The following is a 14,991-nucleotide window of genomic DNA, read 5'->3' as shown; positions in this document are numbered from 1 at the left end:
ATAAATTACGTTAGATTAAACAGATAAATGACGTAATAGATTGTCAAACCACTTAAGGAGGTGACTGCCCTTGATCCCGGGCTCACAATAATGAAGCACTGATGAACAAGAGTAAGAACTTTGAATAACAGAGAAAATAAGAGTGTATTGCTTTGATATGCATGCTACACTGTGTTTAATGAATAATAAGACCCCCTTTATATAGTAGGAGAGTTTTACTCTAAATACAATTCTATAAAAGGTAAACTATCTTCTGTTTAATCAATCACCGGTTCTCTGCCGATATGTGCCGAGATCCACGCCGTGATATCCGGCTGGTCACGGACATCACGGCCTTTTGTTGGTCGCGCTTGATTACCCGGTAGTGCTCTCCGAGGCCTTTGGGATTCGAACCAAACTCGGGGTCTTGACCCCGATACTCCCGGGGACGGGAGTTTTGCCCGGACCCCAGCTCGAGGGGCTCCTTGTCTCGATTCTGGTTCCTTGGCGTCACGTCTCTTGCTCCGTTTACTTTATCGGAAGTCGAGGCGTCCCATGGGCTCGGTTTCACCCGTATACAATTTTAACACAAGTTAGGGGACCATTGTCAAACTTCCAACAAACGAAACTAAAGAAAGGATCTTTTCTGCTTTAGACCTCGCAATACTAACAATAAGTAAGAAATAACTAGCGATCTTAAACTATATCAGAAGAAGATGAGATATTCAAACTACAAATTGATTTTTAAAAAAAGGAGGAAATAACAACAACAAATTAAATCCAATAATAAGGCCAAAAAACAAGTAGATAATAACCAAAGGGAGCAACAGAGCTGAAATAACCAGTAACATCTATTGAAATGTCTAGTTGCTACGTTGGTAAATGGCATGTTAAATTATTCAGGCTTTCTGTAGAGAATCATATGCATAGGAGTGAAAATGCCAGTGTCACCCCCTTTAGACAAATAATCAGCGGTCACAATCAACATGTCGTGCACATCAACCACTCCTTTAGGTGCAATACCAAGCCATGCAAGCAATGTCACCAAAATGTGATTCCTCCAGTAAGCAATCTTCCCCATTTTCAGCCTTGTCCACCACGGCTTTGCTGGTGGCTTAGCCAAATCTTTCTCCTTCATCACCTCGAACCCCACTTTCCTAGCAATTCCACCTATGTCATTGTAGCTTCTCAACCCGGGTAATGCATCACCCCTTTCAATCCCTTGTATTATCTCCACGTGTACAATTCGGTCGTAACCCACTCGCAGGAGACGTAGAAAGATCCGGGCTTTAACACCCGATAGATCTCTTTGTACGCTTCTTCTAGCTTTGGGGCATGACACGTGGCCTCAATGGAATAAACTCCATCGAAACTGTTGTCAGCAAAAGGCATTTGCAAAATGTTACCACAATCCACCTCGCAGAGGGAGTCAAGCCCGACTTTGTTGTTGTGGGCTCGGGCCCGTTTCACCTGGTACTCATTAATGGTGATCCCAACAATATTAGCACCTGAATGGGCTGCGATAGTCCGCATCGGCCCGCCAACCCCACAATCCGCATCGAGAATGCGGGCTCCGGGTTTTACCCCCAAGAGATCGTTGGCCATTTCCTCATGCATGCGGGTGGCATACCGATGGGATTTTCCAGGGATAGAAGGCGAGAAGTGAAAAGATTGACCCCAACCCCGCTCGTATATATCAGTGACGAGGTTATAGAAAGTTTCAACAACGGCATGGACTTTATCGGCGGTGTTAATAATCTCTTTAGGGCGGCAGAAGAAAGACCAGTACTGTGTGTAACCTTCTTGAACTTTCTCTTTGGCTAAAGAACCAAAGGAAAGTTGGATGGTACGTTTACCCTTTTGCTCGGCAGAGCCAAGGATGCAAACGAACCAGTAAAGGCCGCCGCCGGCGAGAAGGGAGGCAGTAAAAAAGAGAGTAAGAAAAACCATGAGAAAGTGAGAGCATAGAAGATGGGTGAGAAGGGAGTGGGGTTTTTATGGTGAGCTTCTCTTTGGGGATCTTTTTGAGGGGTTTTGAAAGAGTCATAGGGGGGTACAATGGGCATAATGACAAGAGCGTAAGGACGGGATTCATGGCATTGCAATTCGGGAGGATACATCCTCCTACGCTATTAATGCCAGATTTAAAGATTTAGTTTAGGATATTACTATTAACGTCATAGAATAATGCGTTTAATACACATAAAAATAGATTTTGATTTCTTAAAAAAATATTATCATTGATAATTTACTCCATGAATTTGGTTATAAAATACAAGGGTAAAAATCCATATCGTCGATATTGTCGTTGGAAGTAAGTATATTCACGTTACGTCCTAGAAGGAATAAGCACGAGATGCGAGGGAATTTGTGAATTCAGAAAACTACAGTACTAATTTTTTTCCCTTCCTAAAAACGGCTTATTTACATAAAAGAAAGATTACTTTACAAGTATTTGACTGAAATATGATTGATAAGACAGAATATAACAATTCATATTGCTGATCCAATTAGTTCGAGATTAAGGAAAAATCTATGTAGTAATTAATTGTATCCTTGTAGGAAGAATTTAAGAGAGAATGAAGTTCTGTCCCTTCTATTGAATAATCATGTGTTAATATATATAAAATCTATGTCTTGTTAACTAAGAAAGCTATCGTAGAAAATAAGGCAACCACTGCTATAGTCTCCTAAACATATACAATTTCCTAAAATAAACATAAAATAATATTACACCATATTTATAACTATGTTATATCCCAATACTCCCCCTCAAGTTGGAGCATGAAGATCGCGAATGCCCAACTTGCGAAGTAGGTACAAAAGTGTTGTTTCCCAAGTGCTTTAGTAAATATGTTTGCTAGTTGTTCATAAGTGCACACATGAGATGCAACAATGTTACCAGCTGTTAATTCATCACGTACGAAGTGACAATCAACCTCAATGTGCTTTGTACGCTCATGAAAAACTAGATTTGCAGATATATGTAGAGTAGCTTGACTATCACAATACAAACGAATAGGATCCTTGTGAAAGACACCTAAGGATCATAACAGAGATTTGAGACATTTTAACTCACACACCGCAATCGCTATAGAACTATATTCTACTTTGGCCGAGGAGCGAGAGACAATATGTTGTTTCTTGATTTTTCAAGAGATAGGTAAATTTTCTAGTAGAATAAAATAACCAGTTAAAGAACGCCGTGTCATCGGACAACTTCCATAATCAGAATCACAATATGCATGTAAGAGCAAATTGCTATCAGATCGTAAGAAAATTCTCTGACCTGAATTGCCCTTCAAATATCTCAGTACACGCAATGCTTCCTCCCAATATCTCTCTTTTGGACAATGCATGAACTAAGCTAATATATAAACTGAATAGCAGAGCTCGAGACGAGTGATGGTCAAATAAATTAGTCGACCGACCAATCGTCTATATTTGTCAGGTTCAGCAAAATCATTACCATTGTCCAATGCGAGCTTATGATTCTGCTCCATAGGAAAGCTAGCAGGTTTGGCTCCAAAAAGTCCAGTTTCACTGAAAATATCAAGTGCATATTTTCTCTTAAAAAGAAACAGACCATTTATTCCTCTGGCCACTTCTATCTCGAAAAAAATAATTTAATGGCCCAAGATCTTTCATGTGAAAGCAACGATGCAAATATTGTTTGAAATTAGCAATAGCACCAGAATCGTCTCCGGCAATAATCAGATCGTCGACATAAACAAAAACATGTAATGTTAAACCATTCTTTATATAAGAGAATAAAGAATAATCTGCAAATGATTGCACTAAACCAAATGTCCTTAAGGCAGTAGCAAGTTTAGCAAACTAATTTTTTGGAGCTTGTCGCAATCCATATAAGGATTTGCGAAGGCGGCACACTTTCCCTTGAGTCGAGGTCTCAAATCCGGGTGGAAGTTGCATATAAACTTCTTCATCTAGATCCCCATACAAGAATGCATTATGAACATCCATTTGATGCAACTCCCATTTTTTAGCCACATCAATGCTAAGAAAAATGCGTATAGTTACCATTTTCACCACCGAAGCGAAAGTTTCATTGTAATCAATTCCATCCACCTGCTTGTTACCAAGAACCACAAGACGAGCTTTAAATCACTCAACTGTACCATCAGAATTATATTTGATCTTATATACCCACTTGCATCCGATAGTCTTCTTTCTCGGGGGAAGAAACTCTAATGTCCATGTACCATTCTTTTCCAATATGTCAATTTCTTCTTTCATAGTACGTCGCCAAAGAGGGTCACACAACATCATAAAACCTTGTGGGTTCAATACCTGCAGTAACAGCTGCCAGAAAGCTCTTGTATCTAGAAGAAAAAATATTGCAAGTCACATAGTTAGCTATGAGATACGGCGTACCTTAGGACTGTGAATGAGTGGGTGATGAGCTTTGCGTTGGGGTATCTATGCACATAGTAGTATGACACTTAATTGTGTAACATACATAATCTTTTAATCTGGTGGACACTTTATGTTCCCAATGTCCCAAACCAAGAGCTTCACCCACAGTAGTAATAGTAGTAGGAAGAGTCTCTGTATCCACAATGGTAGAACTTGTGTTCATATTTTCCTCCTGAATGGGACTAGGAGAAGTAACATCTACCCTCATTTCTTCATTTACGTTAGGCTCAATATCAAAACTCCCCCTTGAGTGAACAGAGGGTGAGTGATCATGTTGCATAATATGATCATTAGTGGGGAAAGCACCAGAGGAATCCAACGGAGTGGTAGGCTTAGAGTCAAACACTGAACTAACATAAGGGAAGACTTTTTCATCAAAAATAACATCACAAGACACAAAATAATCTCGAGTCTCTAAATCATTGATACGCCATCCCTTCTTCCTGAAAGGATATCCAACAAAAATACATCAATGACTCCTAGATCTAAACTTATCTTTTTCGCGGAACCTAAGATGAGCAAAGTATAGACATCCAAATACTTTTAGGAAGGTTCTTTTCTAAAAATTAACTCATAAGGAGTCTTTCCATCAAATATGAAAGTAGGAGTACGAATAATAAGATAAACTGCAGTCAAAACACCTTCTCCCCAAAATGAGATTGGCAAATTAGCTTGGAAACGGAGTGCACAAGCAACATTCAATATATGATGATGCTTCCTTTCCACTCGTCCATTTTGCTAAGGTGTATCAACATAAATTATTTGATGGACTATTCCCTAATCCGCATAAAAAGTATGAAGACAAGTGAACTCCTTACCATTGTCGCATCTAAGTATTTTTACCCTTTTCTGAAACTGAGTCATAACCATGAAATAAAATTATTATATTTTATGTTTAACCTCACTTTTCTCGGCCATTAAGTCGACCCACACACCACGAGAAAAAACAACCACAATAGTAAGGAAATACACAGAGCCTCAAGAAGAAGGAACACGATAGGGGCCCCACACATCACAATGAATTAATTCAAACTATAAGGAAAAATTTCCCTTTTTGTTTTTCTCTTAAACTGTAACGACCCAGCCGGTCGTTTCGAGAGTTATAGCCCCGTCTCCCACATTTCTATTTCTTTTTGTGTTATTCAGTTATATTATGTTATATCGGGTTAGTTGGTTCGGGATCGAAGTGGTTTCAGAGTGAATTGAGACACTTAGTCTCTTAAGTAAAAATTTAAGTTGAAAAAGTTAACCGGATATTGACCTATATGTAAACGATCTCGAATTTGAATTTTGATGTTCTGTTAGCTCCGTTAGGTACTTTTGGACTTAGGAGTGCATCCGGAATCCGGAATGTGATTTGGAAGTCCGTGGTAGAATTAGGCTTGAATTGGCAAAATTAGAAATTTGGCGATTTCGGTCGACCTTGGAAAATTTGATATCGGGGTCGGAATAGAATTCCGAAAGTTGGAGTAGATTTTTAGTGTCATTTGTGACGTGTGTGCAAAATTTGAGGTCATTCGGAAGTGGTTTGGTTGGTTTCGGCATCGGTTGCCGAATTTAGAAGTTCTTAGGCTTGAATCCGAGGGTAATTTGATGATTTGATATTGTTTAGAGTGATTCGAAGGTTCGACTAAGTTGGTATGTTGATATATGACTTGTTGGTATTTTTGGTTGAGGTCCCGAGGGTCTCAGGGTAATTCTGGGTGGTTAACGGATTTGTTGAAGTTGGAAAATGCAGTTGAAGCTGCTGCTACTGCTATTTTAGCATATGCGGAAGAAAGAGTCGCAGGTGTGAGGCCGGTGGTGCGCGTGGGGAGTTCGAAAGTGCGGACAGTTGTGGGCTAGGCAGGATGCGCAGGTGCGAGAAGTCTGTCGCATCTGCGAGCCCGCAGATGCGAGACCTGGGGCGCAGATGCGGAAAGGGGGATGCTGGGCAGGCTTCACAGAAGCAGAGCAAATGTGCAAGTGCACTTTCGCAGGTGCGAGAATTTTATGCGCAGACGCGGAAAAATGTGAGGCCAAGGCTGGAGCGCAGGCGCGAAGGATTTGGCCGCACCTGCGAGCCCGCATGTGCGAGGCCTGGAGCACAAGTGCGGAAGATGGGGAATTAAGTGGAGTTCGCCGATGCGGTTCCTTGACCATAGGTGCGGTCCCGCAAGCGTGCAAAAAGAGCCCGCATGTGCTAAAACCTGGGCAGAAACCATAAATAGAACACTTCGCGAATTTGGTTCATTTTCACCATTTTCAAGTCGGTTTGTGGAGCTTTTGGAGTAATTTTGTGAAGGGTGATTCATGGGCTATCAGTGAGGTAAGTTGCTTGAGCCCCAATACTCATATATATGGTGATTTACCGTTATTTAATCATGTAATTAGTGAAAATGAGGGGTTAGGGCTTAGAATGTTTGGAGAGTAATTTAAGGATTTGAAGGAGCAAACGATGTCAGATTTTGATGAATTGGGTATGGTTAGATTCGTGAGCTCATGAGGTTTCTATTTTTGTGAATTTTTTTGGATTTCGAGACATGGGCCCGGAGGCCGGGTTTGAGCGAATTTTGGGTTTTGGTCTAATTTTGTAACTTCTCTTGTGGAATTCATTCCATTAGCGTATATTGATGCTATTGTACTGATTGTGAATAAATTTGGAGCATTTGGGGGTAGAGATTTGACCGGTTTGAGGTAAGTAACGATTGTAAATGTAGTCCTGAGGGTATGAAACCCTGAATTTCGTATCATTCTACTATTTTGAGGTGACACACATGCTAGGTGACGGGCGTGTGGGCATGCACCGTTGGGGATTTGTGACTTGGTCCGTCACGTAGCAACTGTAAAGTTGCATATTTTGTTGAAACTATATGATACTTATATATTTTAGAAAGAGTTTCTGTAAATTGGCCTGAATGCCATGTTTGGGCCTTGTGCCAGTGCTGTTTGGACCCTTAGGGGTTTTATTTTATTTTTATTATCCTCTCACTGTTTTCGATTGAAAAAACCATACTCAGTCATAGTTATACCTGTTTACTGCATAACTCAGTTTTATTATTCAATTTTGATGCATATAAATATTGTTTTGGGCTGAGCACCCTGTTTTTACTGAAATGCCCGAGTGGCTTGAGAGGTTTATGACTGAGTGAGGCCGAGGGCCTGATTTGTGAGGATATTTATGGGATCGGGCTGCACGCCGCAGTATGTTGCATATTTATGGGATCGGGCTGCACGCCGTAGCATGTTTGATATCTGCCGAGGGCCTGAGTGATTTATGCCATGATTTGGCTTGATATAGCACTTGGGCTGAAGGAGCCCCTCCGCAGTCTGTACACACCCCCAGTGAGCACAAGTACCTACTGAGTGCTAGTGTCGAATGCCGAGTGCCGAGTGCTGAGTGACTGGGAGGCATGAGTGATTGTGAGGTATGCCTGAGTGGCACGAGTGACTGTGAGGTATGGTCGAGTGGCAAAGAGTGATTGTGAGGTATGCCCGAGTGGCATGAGTGACTGTGAGGTTTGCCCGAGGGGCTGTATATGAGTGATGCTTTGCCCGAGGGGCTATTTATGATTTCATTATTTTTGCTTACCTTTGCATTTTTTCTCTGTCTAAAAACTGTTGAAAAATATCTTTAAATGAGTTTTACTGGAACTGGGTTTAAACAAGATGTTTTGATTCAAATTCGGATTTTTAAAGCATATGGTATTTTACTGAGATTTCCTGATATGAATGTTATATGCTTTATTGCTCGTCACTACTGCTCAGTCTTTATTTATTGTTGTTACTTACTGAGTTGGCGTACTCATGTTATTCTCTGCTCCTTGTGTGCAGATCCAAGTGTAGCTGGATACGGTAGCGGTTGTTGATTGTTCTGATTACAGATTTTCCCGGGGATAGCAAGGTAGCTGCCTGGCGATCGCAACCTTGCTCTTCTCCCTCTTATCTTCCTTTAGTTGTATTTAGCTATTTTCCAGACTGATTTAGTCTTGATATTGTTAGACAGATTATAGTAGATGCTCATGACTAGTGAAACCCCGATGTCGGGCTTTTCCTTTCGCACTTTTATTTTGATTGGAAATGAGTCGGTTTGCCTAGTTCCACGATAGGCGCCATCACGATAGGGGTTTATTTGGGTCGTGATAGATTGGTATCCGAGCCTAGGTTACATAGGTCTCACGAGTCATGAGCGGGTTTAGTAGAGTCTTGCGGATCGGTACGGAGGCGTCTGCACTTATCTTTGAGAGGTTGCAGAACCTTTAGGAAACTCCACATTCTTGAATTCTTGTCGTGCTAATCTGTTGATTCTACTAACTAAACATCTATTGTTTCATTCTCTCACAGATGGTGAGGACTCGTGCTACCGGTTAGGAGGGCCAGCCACCAGTAGCACTAGCCAGGGTCGCGAGAGGCCGAGGCCGTGGTAGGGGCAGAGGTGCAGCCCGTATAGCAGCTGAGGCAGTACCTGCAGATCCACCAGTTGTCCCAGATCAGGACCAGGTTCCAGTTGTTGGTGCACCAGCTCAGGCACCACTTGTGCCTATTGTGATTCCGGGCCTTCAGGAGGCCCTAGCTCAGATTCTGACAGCCTGTACCAGCCTTTCTTAGGCGGTCTCTATTTCGATGACTGCAGCCACTTCTCAGGCCAGGGGAGGCACTTAGACCCCCGTTGCTCGCACACCCGAGCAGGTTATTTAGGGACTTCAGACACCGGAGGCACCACCAACCCAGCCGGTTGCAGTTGCTCAGGATTTTGTGATTCCTGCTATGCCCAAGGATGATCAGCGTAGGTTGGAAAGGTTTGGGAGACTCCAGCCACCACCTTTCAGTGGAACAGAGAGAGAGGGTGCTCAGGACTTCTTGGACAAATGTCAGAGGATACTCCGTACTGTTGGTATTTTGGAGACTTTTGGGGTCTCATTCACTACCTTTCAGTTTTTTGGGGCTGCACTCAGATGGTGGGAGACTTACGAGAGGTGTAGGCCTGTTGGCGCATCACCCCTTACTTGGGAGAAGTTCTCCATGGTCTTTTTGGAGAAATTCGTGCCTCGATCCCGCAGAGAGGAGCTGCGCAGACAGTTTGAGCGGCTTCGCCAGGGTGATATATCTGTGACACAGTATGAGATGCGGTTCTCTAAGTTGGCCCATCATGCTATCTAGTTGGTTCCCACGAACAGGGAGAGGATCATGAGGTTTATTGATGGTCTCACTTATCAGCTACAGTTGCTCATGACCAGAGAGAGGGTTTCAGGTGCTACTTTTGATGAAGTTGTCGACATTGCTCATTAGATCGAGATGGTTTGCGGTCAGGAGAGGGTTGAGAGGGAGGCCAAGAGGACTCGTGGTCAGGGTGGATTCTGTGGTGCTCCTTTTGGGGGTCAGTTCCAGCACGGTAGAGGTCGTCATTTCAGACAGGCTCAGTCAGCTCGGCCATTTCATCGGAGTGCATCATCTGGCCATGGTTCTCACAGTTCTCATTAGGGCCACTCATCACGTAGTGCCCTTCCAGCTCAGAGTTCATCCCGTGCTCCACCTGTTCAGGGCTCTTCCATGCCAGGTTCTTCTACCAGTCATCCCGGTGCTAGGGGTTCCCTTCAGTTTCCACCACCAGCACCATGGAGTTGTTTTGAGTATGGGGAGCTTGGGCATATGTGGAGGCATTGTCCTCGTCATCATGGAGTTCTATCTCAGAAGAGGAGTCAGCCTCCGACTTCAGCAAAAGTTACCTCACCACCCGCCCAGTTAGCTTGGGGTGGAGGTCGGTCAGCTAGAGGTCGCCCTAGAGGGGGAGGAAGATCAGGGGGTGGCCAGGCCCATTTATATGCCCTCCCTGCTAGACCAGATGCTATTGCTTCAGATGCTGTGATTACAGGTATTGTCTCAGTTTGTCACCAAGATGCCTCCGTATTATTTGACCCTGGTTCCATGTATTCATATGTTTCCTCATATTTCGCCCATTTTTTGGATATGCCCCGTGAGTCTCTAGTTTCTTTTGTTCATGTATCTACTCCTGTGGGCGATACTATTATTGTGGACCGCATATATCGGTCATGTGTGGTGACTATTGGGGGTCTGGGGACCCAAGTGGACCTTTTGCTGCTCAGTATGGTCGACTTTGATGTGATATTGGGTATGGATTGGTTATCTCCATGTCATACTATTCTAGATTGTCACGCTAAGACGGTGACATTGGCTATGCCGGGAATTCCGAGGGTTGAGTGGAGCGGTTCTGTCGATTATGTACCAAGTAGGGTGATTTTATATTTTAAGGCTCAGCGCATGATTGAGAAGGGTTGCATATCTTATTTGGTTTTTGTGAGGAATGTTAGTGTAGAGACTCCTGTCATTGATTCTGTTCCGGTTGTACGTGATTTTCCAGATGTGTTTCCTGCAGACCTGTCAGGCATGCTGCCTGACAGGGATATTGACTTTGGTATTGATTTGGTTCCGGGAACTCAGCCCATTTTTATTCTACCGTATCGTATGGCACCGGCAGAGTTGAAGGAATTGAAAGAACAGCTTTAGGAATTCCTTGATAAGGGGTTTATTTGGCCTAGTGTGTCACCTTGGGGTGCACCGGTTCTATTTGTGAAGAAGAAGGATGGTTCCATGAGAATGTGTATTGATTACAGGCAGTTGAACAAGGTCACATTCAAGAACAAGTATCCTTTGCCTCGTATTGATGATTTATTCGACCAGCTTCAGGGAGCGAGGGTGTTCTCCAAAATTGATTTGAGGTCCGGCTATCACCAGCTGAAGATTCGGGATTCAGATATTCTTAAGACAGCTTTCAGGACCCGATATGGCCATTATGAGTTCTTGGTGATGTCTTTTGGGCTGACCAATTCCCCAGCAACATTTATGCATTGGATGAACAGTGTATTCCAGCCCTATTTGGACTCATTCGTTGTTGTATTCATTGATGATATCCTGGTGTACTCTCGTAGCCAAGAGGAGCACGCTCAGCATTTGAGGATTGTATTACAGAGATTGAGGGAAGAGAAGCTTTATGCACAGTTCTCCAAGTGTGAGTTTTGGTTCAGTTTAGTAGCATTCTTGGGACACGTGGTGTCCAGTGAGGGTATTCAAGTGGATCCGAAGAAGATAGAGGCGGTGTAGAGTTGACCTAGACTGTCCTTAGCCACAGAGATTAGGAGCTTCCTTGGTTTGGTGGGGTATTACCGTCGCTTTGTGGAGGCTTTTTCATCTATTGCATCGCCCTTGACCAAATTGACCCAAAAGGGTGCTCCATTCATGTGGTCAGATGAGTGTGAGGAGAGCTTTCAGAAGCTCAAGACTGCTTTAACCACAACTCCAGTGTTAGTTCTGCCATCAGCTTCAGGTTCTTACGCCGTGTATTGTGATGCCTCGATGATAGGCATTGGTTGTGTTTTGATGCAGAAGGGTAAGGTGATCGCCTATGCCTCGCACCAGTTGGAGACCCATGAGAAGAATTATCCTGTCCATGATCTTGAGTTAGCAGTCATTGTTCACGCCTTGAAGATTTGGCGCCATTATTTGTATGGGGTTCATTGTGAGATCTATACTGATCATCGGAGTCTGCAGTATCTGTTAAAGCAAACGGATCTTAATTTGCATCAGCGGAGATGGTTGGAACTTCTTAAGGACTATGATATCACTATCCTGTACCATCCGGGGAAGGCCAATGTGGTGGTCGATGCTTTGAGTCGCCGGGCAGAGAGTTTGGGGAGTTTAGCATATCTTCCAGTAGCAGAGAGACCTTTGGCATTGGATGTTCAAGCCTTGGCGGGCCATCTTGTCAGATTGAATATTTCGAAGCCTAGTTGGGTATTGTCTTGTGTGGTCTCCAGGTCTCCTTATGACCGTATCAGGGAGCGTCAGTATGATGACCCCCACTTGCTCATTCTTTAGGACAAGGTTCAGAGAGGTGATGCTAGGGATGTGACTATTGGTGATGACGGCGTGCTGAGAATGCAGGGCCGGATATATGTGCATAATGTAGATGGGCTTTGAGAGTTGATTCTTGAGGAGGCCCACAGCTCGCGGTATTCCATCCATCTGGGTGCCGCGAAGATGTACCAGGATTTGAGGCAGCACTATTGGTGGAGGCGGATGAAGAAGGATATAGTTGGGTTTGTGGCTCGGTGTCTCAACTATCAGCAGGTTAAGTATGAGCATCAGAGACTGGGTGGCGTACTTCAGAGATTAGAGATCCCAGAGTGGAAGTGGGAGCGGATCACCATGGACTTTGTAGTTGGGCTCCTACGGACTTCGAGGAAGTTCGATGCTATTTGGGTTATTGTGGATCGGCTGACTAAGTCCGCGCACTTCATTCCAGTTGGTACTACTTACTCTTCAGAGTGGTTGGTTGAGATTTACATCCGAGAGATCGTTCGCCTGCATGGTGTCCCAGTTTCTATCATTTCAGATAGGGGTACTCAGTTCACATCGCAGTTTTGGAGGGCCGTACAGCGAGAGTTGGGTACTCAGGTTGAGTTGAGCACAACTTTTTACCCTCAGACTGACGGGCAGTCCGAGCGCACTATACATATATTGGAGGACATGTTGCGTGCTTGTGTAATTGACTTTGGGGGTTCATGGGACCAGTTTCTGCCACTCGCGGAGTTTGCATATAACAGTAGTTATCAGTCAAGTATTCAGATGGCTCCGTACGAGGCTTTATATGGGAGGAGGTGTAGATCTCCGGCTGGATGGTTTGAGCCGGGTGAGGCTAGGCTCTTAGGTACAGACTTGGTCCAGGACGCATTAGATAAGGTGAAATTGATTCAGGAGCGGCTTCGCACGGCGCAGTCTAGGCAGAAGAGCTACGCGGATAGGAAGGTCCGTGATGTGTCTTTTATGGTTGGGGAGAAGGTTTTGCTGAAGGTATCACCCATGAAGGGTGTTATGAGGTTTGGGAAAAGGGGCAAGTTGAGTCCCCGGTTCATTGGGCCTTTTGAGGTGCTTCAAAGGATAGGGGAGGTGGCTTATAAGCTTGCCTTGCCACCCAGCTTGTTGAGTGTGCATCCAATGTTTCATGTTTCCATGCTCCGGAAGTATATTCAAGATCCGTCCCATTTGTTGGATTTCAGCATGGTTTAGTTGGAGGGTGATATGACTTATGATGTGGAGCCGGTGGCTATTTTGGATCGGCAGGTTCGAAGGTTGAGGTCAAAGGATATAGCTTCAGTGAAGGTGCAATAGAGAGGTCAGCCGGTGGAGGAGGCCACCTGGGAGATTGAGCGGGAGATGCGGAATAGATATCCACTCCTATTCGAGACTCCATGTATGTTTCTAGACCCGTTCGAGGAGGAACGAATGTTTAAGAAGGGGAGGATGTAACGACACGGCCGATCGTTTTGAGAATTATAGCCCCGTCTCTCCCATTTGTATTTCTTTTTGTGTTATTCAGCTATATTATGTTATATCGGGTTAGTTGGTTTGGGACCGGAGTGGTTTCAGAGTGAATTGAGACACTTAGTCTCTTAAGTAGAAATTTAAGTTGGAAAAGTCAACCGGATATTGACCTATGTGTAAACGATCTCAGATTTGAATTCTGATGGTTCCTTTAGCTCTGTTAGGTGATATTGGACTTAAGAGTGCGTCCGGAATGTGATTTGGAGGTCCGTGGTAGAATTAGGCTTGAATTGGCGAAATTGGAAATTTGGCAATTTCGGTCGGCAGTGGAAAATTTGATATTGGGGTCGGAATGGAATTCAGGAAGTTGGAGTAGGTTCGTAGTGTCATTTGTGACGTGTGTGCAAAATTTTAGGTCATTCAGATGTGGTTTGGTTGGTTTCGGCATCGGTTACCGAATTTAGAAATTTAGAAGTTCTTAGGCTTGAATCCGAGGGTAATTTGATGATTTGATGTTGTTTTGAGTGATTCGAAGGTTCGACTAAGTTAGTATATTAATATATGACTTGTTGGTATTTTTGGTTGAGGTCCCGAAGGCCTCGGGGTGATTCCGTGTGGTTAACAGATTTATCGAAGTTGGAAAATGCAGCTGAAGCTGCTGCTACTGCTATTTTCGCACCTGCGGAAGAAAGAGTCTCAGGTGCGAGGCCGCTGGTGCGCGTGGGGAGTTCGCAGGTGCGGACAGTTCTGGGCTAGGCAGGATGCGCATGTGCGAGAAGTCTGTCGCATCGGCGAGCCCGCAGGTGCGAGACCTGGGGCGCAGATGCGGAAAGGGGGACGATGGGCAGGCTTCGCAGAAGCGGAACAAATGCGCAGGTGCGCTTTCGCAGGCACGAGAATTTTCTGCATAGATGCGGAAAAATGTGAGGTCAAGGCTGGAACGCAGGCACAAAGGATTTGGCCGCACCTGCGAGCCCGCATGTGCGAGGCCTGGAGCGCAGGTGCGGAAGCTGGGGAATTAAGTGGAGTTCGCGGATGCGGCGCCGTGACTGCAGGTGCGGTCCCGCAGGGGCGAAAAAAAAGCCCGCAGGTGCGAAAACCTGGGAAGAAACCATAAATAGAACACTTCGCGAATTCGGTTCATTTCCACTATTTTCAAGTCGGTTTATGGATCTTTTGGAGTGATTTTTGAAGGGTGATTCAAGGGCTATCAGTGAGGTAAGTTGCTTGTTCCCCACTACTAGTATATATGGTGAT

General features: G+C 44.2%; 1 pseudogene; it reads right to left on the bottom strand.

Moving 5' to 3' along the window:
- Window positions 1-703: 703 nt before the first annotated feature.
- On the bottom strand, window positions 704-2,050 carry LOC104107397 (24-methylenesterol C-methyltransferase 2-like; annotated as a pseudogene).
- Between the last annotated feature and the right edge of the window lie 12,941 nt (window positions 2,051-14,991).

The sequence above is a fragment of the Nicotiana tomentosiformis genome, chromosome 3 (genome assembly GCF_000390325.3).
Source record: "Nicotiana tomentosiformis chromosome 3, ASM39032v3, whole genome shotgun sequence".
NCBI lineage: Eukaryota > Viridiplantae > Streptophyta > Magnoliopsida > Solanales > Solanaceae > Nicotiana > Nicotiana tomentosiformis.
The sequence above is the reverse complement of the archived record's forward strand: the minus strand, read 5'-3'. Positions and strand labels throughout refer to the sequence as shown.